This window comes from Zalophus californianus, chromosome X, assembly GCF_009762305.2.
Source record: "Zalophus californianus isolate mZalCal1 chromosome X, mZalCal1.pri.v2, whole genome shotgun sequence".
Classification (NCBI taxonomy): domain Eukaryota; kingdom Metazoa; phylum Chordata; class Mammalia; order Carnivora; family Otariidae; genus Zalophus; species Zalophus californianus.
In genome coordinates this window covers 47,692,324-47,702,747 of record NC_045612.1, presented here as the reverse complement: position 1 = coordinate 47,702,747, position 10,424 = coordinate 47,692,324, and the positions used below count along the sequence as shown (strand labels likewise).

At 45.8% G+C, this 10,424-nt stretch overlaps 1 protein-coding gene across 7 annotated transcripts in view; it reads left to right on the top strand.

The window, feature by feature from the left end:
* The first annotated feature begins 2,336 nt into the window (after positions 1 to 2,336).
* Positions 2,337 to 10,424, top strand: part of DRP2 (dystrophin related protein 2) — a 42,713-nt gene continuing 34,625 nt past the window's right edge. For 4 of the 7 annotated variants that reach the window (XM_027609090.1, XM_027609088.1, XM_027609084.1 and 1 more), the window contains exon 1: positions 2,337 to 2,629. The gene's annotated coding sequence lies outside the window, so the exon portion shown is untranslated. Of the gene's footprint in view, positions 2,630 to 4,658; positions 4,878 to 10,424 lie in introns of all 7 variants that reach the window. The other 3 variants (XM_027609089.1, XM_027609085.1, XM_027609087.1) reach the window with 2 other exon arrangements.

Sequence of the window (10,424 nt, the reverse complement as noted above, 5' to 3'; positions counted from 1 at the left end):
TCACACATCAGCTGTGTGACCTTAGACAAGTCATTTAACCTCACTATGTCACAGTGCTTTATCTGTAAAGTGGGGACGATATGAGAAGCTATTTTAAGTGTGTGGTGAGGATAACATGAGCAAATAATGTATGCAAAGCCCTTCCCATTTTCACAGGAGCCGTTGGTGCCTTAAACAGAGAAATAAGGAGGGGAGGTCTTGTCCATCATGATGGGGTCAGTGGGAAAGAGATTTGGGGAAGCCTTTTCTTATACCCCTCAAAACAAACTCCTTGGGCTTATTTTCGTGGAGGCAGATACTGTCCTTTTCTATCTGCAGGCTGAATGCTTTCTCTTGAGGTAGAAAAAGAAAAGGATTATTCCAAGGGCCCCCTGTGATCTGGATAAGGCCACCTGCAGCCAAAGCGGGAGCAAGTACTCCATCCGCCTCACTCTCCTTCCTCCGTCTAGACCTAGACTCTGGTTTTGTTTGGCCTACTGGTGAGCTGGTGCCAGGGTAAGTAGTGAGTCAGGGTGAGTAGGGTTTGGTGTATGTCTGTTGTGGTCATTCTGCATCTGTGCTAGCCCAAATAATTTCTCAGATTGTTCCCTCCGGTTGTTCTTCGAGTCAACTCTCCCTTCCAGGTCGTTCCAAGTCAGTTGTAAAGGACTCCTGGGGCCCTAGGTCTGGATGGTGTTGAGAAGCCCTGCAAGCTGCCAGGGCTAAGCCTGGGGCTGGGACTCAAGGCCAGTTCCGGGCTAGGCTGAGGAGCTAAGAAATGCTCTGTTGAGGGTGTGTAGATTGAGAAGCTGGATGTGCTTCCAAAAGTTCCTTCAGAAATCAAAGGTCCTTTCTGCGCCTTCGTGGAGGCCTGGCTGCTCCTGGTTTGGCCAAGCAGGAGGGGCAAACAGCTCTGAAAGCCTATCTGGGGGGCGGGCAGAGGGCATTTGGTTCCCATTTTGTTTGCTTGTTTTGTAGAGATTAGGCCTTATCGTTAAACTTGTACTGGAAACAGCAGCTGAAGTTTTTAAAAATCTCATCTCAAAAGAAAACACACACATAACTTACACACTAATTATTTCCTAGCTGAGGATTTTCAATAACAACAACAACAACAATAATAATTCTCAATCCCTGTAGACACTCTGTAAACACTAGACCCAAGTCTTATGTTCTGATCTACATTCCAGTGCCATCAGGGCTTATAGAATTTTTAGATGCAGATCACTGAAGTTAAGCAACACCCCCAACCCCCCCCAAACCAATCTGTTTCTCTCTTTCATGCACCTTGCTCTCAGAAGTGGAAGGAGGAAAGAAGATTTCTCTTATCCTTTGCCTTGGCCTGGAGCTGCTAGAGCTTTACGTATGAGTATGTTTGTGTAGGAGGATGGGGATGGTGACTTTTTTTTTAAAGATTATTTATTTATTTGACAGAGGGAGAGAGAGTGTGTGCGAGCACACAAGCAGGGGGAGGGGCAGAGGGAGAGGGAGAAGCAGACTCCTCAAGGAACAGGGGGCCCCACACGGGCTTGATCCCAGGACCCTGAGATCATGACCTGAGCTGAAGTCAGACACTTAATGACTGAGCCACCCAGGTGCCCCCGGTGACGGTGACTTTTTGACTGCTATTCAATCCATCCATCCATCCATCCATCCATGCATCCACCCAATTTACTCATTTAACAAATATTAAGTAACCTACTGTGTGCCGGGCACTCTGTAAAGGGATATAATCCCCTCTGTCCATTGAGTGGATCTTCTGAATTCTCTCAGGGTGTTTGGGGCTTATACCCTCTTCTCTTCAACAGGGGTGATAGAGGAGTAAGGGGCTGGTGTGGACAGAAGCGGGGAGAATGGGGTCGTTGCTGAGGCGAGGCATGGAGGAAAAATATTTTCTCCAATCATTCAGGGTCCACTTTGTTTCCCTCATCGTGGAGGTTTTTTCCTCCACATAGCTCTAACAGGGGTGAGCGGAGAACTTTGGGGATGACTGGAGGTCTGCCCTGGCCCAAGGCTGTGCCTTGGGTACCAGCGACAATTCTAGAGCAGAGTGTTTCAACCTCCAGCACAGAAGCCGAATCCTGGACTGGCTACTGAGAGACCCTGCCAGCTTCTGGCTCTGAAGTTGGCTTTGGCTCTGGGCTAGATCTGGGGAAGTTGGGGCCCAGGCTCCTCACTCAGCCGCTTGTATTGATCTCCGGGCCTCTTTTGTCTCCTCCTCCCCAGTGGGAGCCTCCCCCCCCCCCCCCCCCCCCGCCTCCCCCCATCTGCCTCTCAGCCTCTTCCGCTTTCCTCCTCTGCTTCTCATGAACTGAAATCTCCGCGAGAGCCGCTAAGGCTCTGGTAGTTTCACAAAACTGTCCTTGCGCTTTCTGCATTCGCCCAGTCAAGGGTACCTTTGCTGGAGGTCGGAGCGACGCTGTTAGTCCTGATGCGATTGCATAGCAACACCCAGCGGCTCTGAGAGCGGAGGGGGAAGGGGAGACAGAGAAGAGGGCAGTAAGGTGGGAGAGACGGAGGGAGAGTGTGCCTCCAGCAGCTGGCGGCATCCCTGTCTCAGGGACTCCTTTGCTGATTCACAGAGGCAGCCCCGCGCCGGCCTGCCAGCTCCCAGTTGCAGCCTGCTCCTCAGACCTGTCGGAATCCGAAGGTAGGCCACGGAGAGAAGATGCCCCAGCCTCGCCCTTTCTCCTTTTTCGGCTGGCTGAGGGGAAAGGACTGAGGGAAGGGACGCGCCGGAGGTACTCTGTGTGTGTGTGTGTGTGTGTGTGTGTGTGTGTGTGTGTGTGTGTGTGTGTGTGTCCCGCTACCTGCTGCCTGCATGTGTGCCTTTGGGGGGAAACTTGCATTAAAAATAAATGCCCACGATGAAGTGGCCACTGCTTGGACTCCGGGGGAGGGGGGGCGGACAAAAAGGTGCCCAGGAACAACAGAAACTCAAGCCAATGTGAGCAACTAATGAATAAGAGGAAGGTCCACAGTTTGCTTCTTAGAGAAGAGAGGGCTATTCTTTCTTTCTTTCTTTGCTTGCTTGCTTGTTTGTTTGTTCATTTGTGTTTGTTCTCAATGATATGCTTTTCGTCCAAGGGTGGATTTCCTGGCGGGAGGGAAGGGAAGGGGTGTGGAAAGCACTGGCTGAAAAGGGAGGAGAGAGGAAACGTGGGACCTCAGAGCAGGTCTCCTGAGCAGATGAATGTCTAGTCCGCACACAGGACACAGGAGAGCCTCCCTGGAGTAGACTGGGCTCTGCCTTAGGAGCCTGGTGCTGAAGGCGCATCCTACTCTCCGCCCTTGCTTCCTGGTTCAGTCCGTCTTCCCTGAAGCCCTCTGCTTCTTCCCTTGCTTTCCTTCCTACCCTGTGCAATCAGGAGGTACCTCTGCACTCCTGAAAGTGGAGCTTGGCGTGCTGTGCAATGGGGCTCACCTCTCCTGGAGTCAAGCACCCTGCTTCTTCTGGGCTCCGTACCTTCCCTGGCACCGGGCCCAACACCCCAGCCTGGGAAGCGGGCCCGATACTGTGTGGGTAGCTACGGTTTATCCCACCTTTGTTAGGCAGGCAGGGCTAGGCCTCCTGGGTGTTGGGTGCAAGCAGGTAGCTGGGCTGGCCTAGGGCGGGGTGGAATCGAGACAGCAGCTGCTGCCTGTTTCCAGCGATAGCATGGTGCATGCCGAATGCAAGAGAACGGACTTTTCTGTTTTCTTTTTGATCGTTCAAAAGAACCGAAAGCCTTTAAAATGCTCTAGGTCTAGTTCACCTGAGTTCCTGACTTCTCCAAAGGAATCCTTGTTTCTGGACTAAAGGCCCTCAGGTACATCACCTTTTAAGAGGCCCTGTGGGATATGGTTCCAGAGAACTTGGGAGCCTTCTATGGAAACCCTCCCTGAAAAGGAGGTGCTGCGAGTGAAAGTGATAAGTGTCGTGTCGCTGTAAGAAGACAGAGTCCCTCTATTCCTGGCTGGGTCCTCATCTTGCTTGCAGTCCTGCTTCCTGCAAACTCTTGCGGGGGGTGGGGGGGGGGAGAAGACACATGGAAAGTTGTTCCCCTAGGCATTCTGCTCTCCTGCCAAGTATCTCTGGAGCTCTGCGCCAGAGCACCCTTCAGTTCCAAAATCACCCAGAGGAGGAAGTATGGCTTGAAGCAGCAAACTTAACAGAGGCCCAAGAGCCAGAATTAGAGAGTGTATCTGGGATGCAGCACTTCTAAGTATAGATCCCCAGAAGTTTCTGATGTTCAGTCTGCCACAGAGCCAGATAGGAGGGGCTGTCACTCATGAAGCCCAAGCAGATAATCCTTCTCAACTGGCCAGGGACACTCAGAAGAAACCCATTCTATGGGGAGCTATACCGTGAGATGACATTTCTCCCTTATAAGGGATTCTAAACACACATCTGCAACTGAAATAGCAAGTGAGACAAATTCCTTCTTGGACAGCACTTACCACACTGATGTCTCACAGAACACTGTTCTGAGAGAATGTTAATAGATTCCGTTTTTAAAATAAGGAGTGGTGGTGGTGGTAGTGTGGGGGTGCATTCTGTGGTCCAATATTTTTTTTGTTTTTGAAAATGCTTCAAAACCGAATTCTTCTCTTAGAGAGTCACAATGTATATATAAGTGTATTAAAAGGCTCCGAGCCGGACTGCCATAAATAAATCCATTTACTTTTGTTTAACCCAGTAGATCCCAAACGGATTTGACCAGGGAACGCTTTTCTACATGGAAAACACTTTAGCAGACACAGTTTTGGGACTTGCTGCTTAAAAAACCCGGAACCAAAAAAAGCTGGGAGAAATTGTCACATGGAAAAAAACTTATCAGATAATCTAGTCCAATACTGCCTTTTTAAATGCGAGAAAAATTGAGAGACAAATCAAATTGTTCTCCTTTCCAAAGCTGGTGAGTATCTGAGAGAGTGGAACCCTCATCTCCTGATTCTCAGTTTACTGCTGCTTCTCCGGCAGGTTCCCTCCTGTGAAACTAGTCCCAGGAAAATGAAACAGGTTTAAGGAATATTCCTGTCATTTGGACGTCAGCATTTGGATCTTACACATTTCTTTTGGTATTTTGTTACATCTGAAAAGTGTGGATTCTTTTCACCGTGAGATTTGTTGCATTCTTTCAACCAATGTGCTGTGAAAATTTTTTCTATGCTCAAAAAGATACAAAGAATGACATAATGAGAATCCAAATACCCACCATTTTCAGCCTAAGAAAAAAACATCACCAGTAGACTTGAAACCCTCTGTCTATCCTTCTATGATTAAAACTCCCTCCTCCCCCCACCACCTCCCTCCGAAGTAACCACTCTCCTGGATTTGGTGTTTATGATTCTCATGCACTTATTTATACTTTTACTACATACGTATGTGTCTTTAAAAAACATATACCACTTCTTTTCGTGGTTTAAAAATTTATATCAGTGGGATATATTCTGGTCCAATTTTTAAAAATTCACTGTTATATTTGTGAATCATCCATGTTGTGACATGTGACTCTAGGTCACTTATTTTTTTCGCCACTGTGTAGCATTCCATTTAATGAATATGCCATGATTTATTTATCCATTCTGCTGTTTATGGACATTTAGGCTGCTTCCAGTTTTTGGCTCACAGGGCTATTATGATCATTCTTTTATAGATATTCTTAGGTGACTGTTGCTTTTGGGTATCTATCTATAAAGGAATCGTTCCATCACAGGGTATGAGAATCTTCACCTTTGGGAGATATTGTCAGATTGCTGTCCAAAATGGTTTACTAACTTATACTCCCACCAGCAGTGTATAGAGGTTTCAGATGTATTGCATTAATTGGCCTTAGAATAAAATGCTCCCCATGGGGATGCATCTCTGATTCTTTCCACTGGAGAAAAGAATGAGAGAAATGAGAAAAATCTCATTTCTCGAGATTGCTTGACAACTAACTTCTCAGGAACACATTTCATTCTTTCTGTTTGTAAATGAGGGGGTTGGGGGCGCCTGGGTGGCTGAGTCGGTTAAACATATGCCTTGGGCTCAGGTCATGATCCCAGGGGCCTGGAATCGAGCCCCGCATCAGGCTCCCAGGGAGCCTGCTTCTCCCTCTCCCTCTGCCATTCCCCCCGCTTGTGCTCCCTGGCTCTCTCTCTCTCTGTCCAATAAAGAAATAAAATCTTAAAAAAAATAAATGAGGGGGTTGGTCTAGATAATCTCTAAGGTCCCTTCCAGTTTGACAATCCGAGTCTCCATGATTTATTCATTAAGGGAGAGCATCTGAAGCAGAACCTCAGTTTTTGGCTACCTTGCAAGAATTATTTTAGGAACACATAACAAGCTTCAGCACCAATGAGATGTGTGTCTTCTCTCTTAGTGCCATGGTGTCAGGTAGAAAGGCAGTGCTGTGAGAGGGGGTGCCATCATTCAGTGTTACCTTGGATTGGAGAGAGGAATCTCTAGCACATGGGAGGGGGGTCTTCTTCCCACTGCCTTGTTCTTTGCCAAGCCTCTCATGATTTAAAAGTCTTCCCTATTTATTTATTTTTCTCCCAAGAATAATAAATGCTTGTTATAAAATACATACATGTAAATGTATGTGTATGTGTATGTGTATATATGTATACATACGTTTGTGTATATATACACACACACAAGTATATATACACATACACGAAGTGTATGAAGTCAAAGGGAGAATCCCCCTCACACAACTCCCCGAGAAATAATGTTGCTGAGCGGTTTTGTGTCTCCTTGCACGCTTTCCTTCTATGCATATGCACATATAGATTTTTTTCAAAAGCTTTTTGCATAATTGGTGTTCTCTCAGACATATTATTCTGAACTTCTTTTATCTAAAATACATATCTTCAATATCTGTTTACATCAGTGTATATAGATCTACCTTTCTTTTTTAAAGATTGTATTTATTCATTTGAGAGAGAGAGACAGAGAGAGCACAAGCAGAGGGAGAGGCAGAGGGAAAGGGAGAAGCAGACTCCCTGCTGAGCAAGGAGCCAGATGTGGGGCTCGATCCCAGGACCCTGGAATCATGACCCAAGCCAAAGGCAGCCGCTTAACCGACTGAGCCACCCAGGCACCCGATCTACCTCTTTTTAACAGCTACATAATATTTCATTTCATGAGTGGCTGTATTAATAGGTAAGATTAGGTGTCAGAAACCATGAATGAGCTCCTTGCTACCAGGCTATGAGGTAGGTCTTTTCGTTATCCCTGGTTTATGGATGCAGGGACTGATGCCCAGTAAGCTTGGGGGCTTGTCCAAACCTGTGCTGATAAGTAGTGGAGCCAGCATGCAAACCTGGGTGTCCTGGCTCAGAGCCCACATCCCTAACTGTCACGCTGTGCCGCCTTTCTTGACAATAGCCCACTCACCCGGTCCCCTGGTAATGACCACTTGAGTTGATGGCAAAGTTTTGCGACTGCAAACAATACTGCAGCAGATATCCTCATCCATTTCTGCAAGTATTTCTGTAGGATGGGTGCCTAGACTTCTCTAGTTTCTAGGTAGACTTTATTCGTTCATTAAAAAATATATATATCTACTGAATTCTAAAGGCACAGGAGGAGCTCAGAGGTGAGACTAGGAGAATTGACCAGAATTTTACTTCTCAGATGTCCTAGGAAAGTCATTGAAATGTAGGGTTTGCCAGCTCGGTGATCCCCCCAGACCCCCAGACTCACTACATCCTCTTAATTGCTTGTGCCTTTGCCTGGGTGCGGCATGACTGAGTCAAGTGCTTGGGCTCCCCCCTGGTGGCCCATAGCCAAAAAAAAAAAAAAAAAATCTCTGCTTGCTCTAGGGGTCAGTGACTACAGTGCCTCAGGGCCTGCGTTCTAGAAGTTCCAGAGGCAGAATAGTGTGAACAGTGAAGAACTTGTGTTCTGGGACACATCTGCCCCGGATACAAATCCCAGCTCCTCACCCCATAATTCACAATATCACTTTGAACCGGTTACTTACTGCCTCTGTTCTGCTGTGTTCCTATCCACACGATGAAGAGAATAGCAACCCCTTCATGGGGTTGTCATGAAGATTAAGTGACTTGATTATATAGACTGATTAATGATGAAAAACCTGGAATACAGTAAGTTTTAACTGTTATTATTTATTTGGCTGTGGAAAAGCCGCTGCACTAATCTTTACAGAAAACTGCTGAAGACGTCCACGGCATGTTAGTGAGGAGTGGGAAGGAAGGGAGGAAGTGCCTGTTAAAGAGCTAATATTGACAGGGTACAAAAGGATAGTCAATAAAAACTGCATCTCTTGTGGGTGGCACAGGGCTTTTGTGAGTGTGGGTAATGATTCTATTTTTCAACCCAAGCAGTGACTATATGGGAATTTGCTTTATGATATTTCAGTATATTTTACACATCTGTTTTACGCACTCTTTGTTAAGTGTATTATATTTCTCAGTTTTAAAGAGAGAAAATCCCTAAAGAATGGAGGGAATTCTCCCACCTCTGTCTGGTAGTCACTTGGCTCCCTTCTCCGAAGCCAATCAATATTAACAGATTCTTTTGTATTCTTTTATTTTATCCCATGTAATTGTTTTGCATTGATAAGCACATACTTTCCTTTTGGTTTTACACAAATGTAAACTAACCACCTTATTTTTTCTTCTTTTCTTTTTACTTAAAATTATGTCCTAAGAGATACATAAAGTGTTCTTAATTACGTTTTTAACCGCTGTATAGAATTCCATTGTATGGATATACCAATATTTATTTATTTATTTATTTAGAAAAAATTTTATTTATTTATTTGACACAGAGAGAGAGAGAGATGAGAGAGAGGGAACACAAGCAGGGGAATGGGAGAGGGAGAAACAGGCTTCCCACTGAGCAGGGAGCCCGACGCGGGGCTCGATCCCAGGACCCTGGGATCATGACCTGAGCCAAAGGCAGACGCTTAATGACTGAGCCACCCAGGTGCCCCTATACCAGTATTTATTTAACTAGTCCCCTAGTAATGGAAATTTAGGTTGTTTGCAATTTTTTTTTTTTTGCCCTTTCAAGGCTTGCTTCAAATGCTAACATTCTATATACATCACTTTACACAAATGCAAATAAATACATGTATCCAAAGTGTTTTTTTTTCATGCCTTCTGGGATTTGTACGTACAAAGTTGAGGAACTGTACACTGACCTAGTTGGAGTTCAGTTCCATAAATCAGTCAGGAAACATTCACCGAGTGCCTGCTGTGTACTTGCCACCATCTTAAAAAAAATACGTGAGATAGAAATAAATATCAGATACAGACCTTGTCCTCCAATAGCCAATAATTTGGCTTTCATGTTAGAATTCTGGTATTTCCCAAATGTTTTTAAAGCTTTTATCTCTGCCTAAGAGAAATAATGTCTCCCCCCCGAATCTTTCTGGAAGGGCCTGTGTGTGGCTTTGAAAACCAGGAAGAACATTCCTAGTAGCAAAAAGCCACAGCTTTGGTATCAAGCAGGATCCCTAGGGGAAGGCACAGAAGAGCTAGCTCCACCCCGAAAGCATCCTTCGCACTACTCCATGTGTACAAATCTTCTCTCTCACCTTAGCTCAAAAGGATCTCTTCCATAAATACATCCTAAATCCCTCCAATTTAAGGCGAATGCTTCCTCTTCTGTGACCTCTCATGGCATGGTTTCTGTGTCCCACATAAGGTATGAATCATTTTTTCCCCTAAGTTATACTTCTTAAAAATATGTCTTATCTCCTACACTTGGCCATCTGGGGACTGAGATTCATCTCCAATTCCTCCCAGCCTCTGCAAATTAAAAGGAGGGATAGGAAGAGAATAGGGGGGAGGCTGGGTGGCTCAGTTGTTAAGCGTCTGCCTTTGGCTCAGGTCACGATCCCAGGGTCCTGGGATAGAGAGCCCCACATTGGGCTCCTGCTCAGCGGGGGGTGGGGGGTGAGGAAGAGAATCAGTATGTACAGGTGGTAATGTGGGACATCATGGAGATAAATAGAGAGGCAGAAGGAAGAATGTTTTTGTAGAACAAAGGACACTGGCCAGGAGTCAGGAGGCCCCAGCTCACCTGTGTCTCAGCATCTCCATCTCTCAAATAGGATCATAAATCTGGCTGGGCCAAACCTTACCAGGTTGCACTGAGGACCAAGAAACACAGTACAGCAGGCTCTACAAACACAGGGAATGCTAGTATTTTGATGTTTGACACCTCTTACACATTAATGTTTTACGGGGTAGCAAACCAAGGTCTAGAGAGGTGAAATGACTTGACGTCACAGTCAGTGGCAAAGCCTGAAAACAGCAGAGGATAATCAAGGTAGGACCAGAAGGAGTTTATGCCTTCTCTGCCTGCACTGGGATGAGAAGATCTGAATTCTCTGACTCCTGTGTTTGTTTTATTTTTGTTTTGTGAAGCATCAACCTGACATCAGGTCAGTAGAGGAATAAGAAGGAAGGAAGTTATAATTTGTAGAGAGGTGAACCTCGGA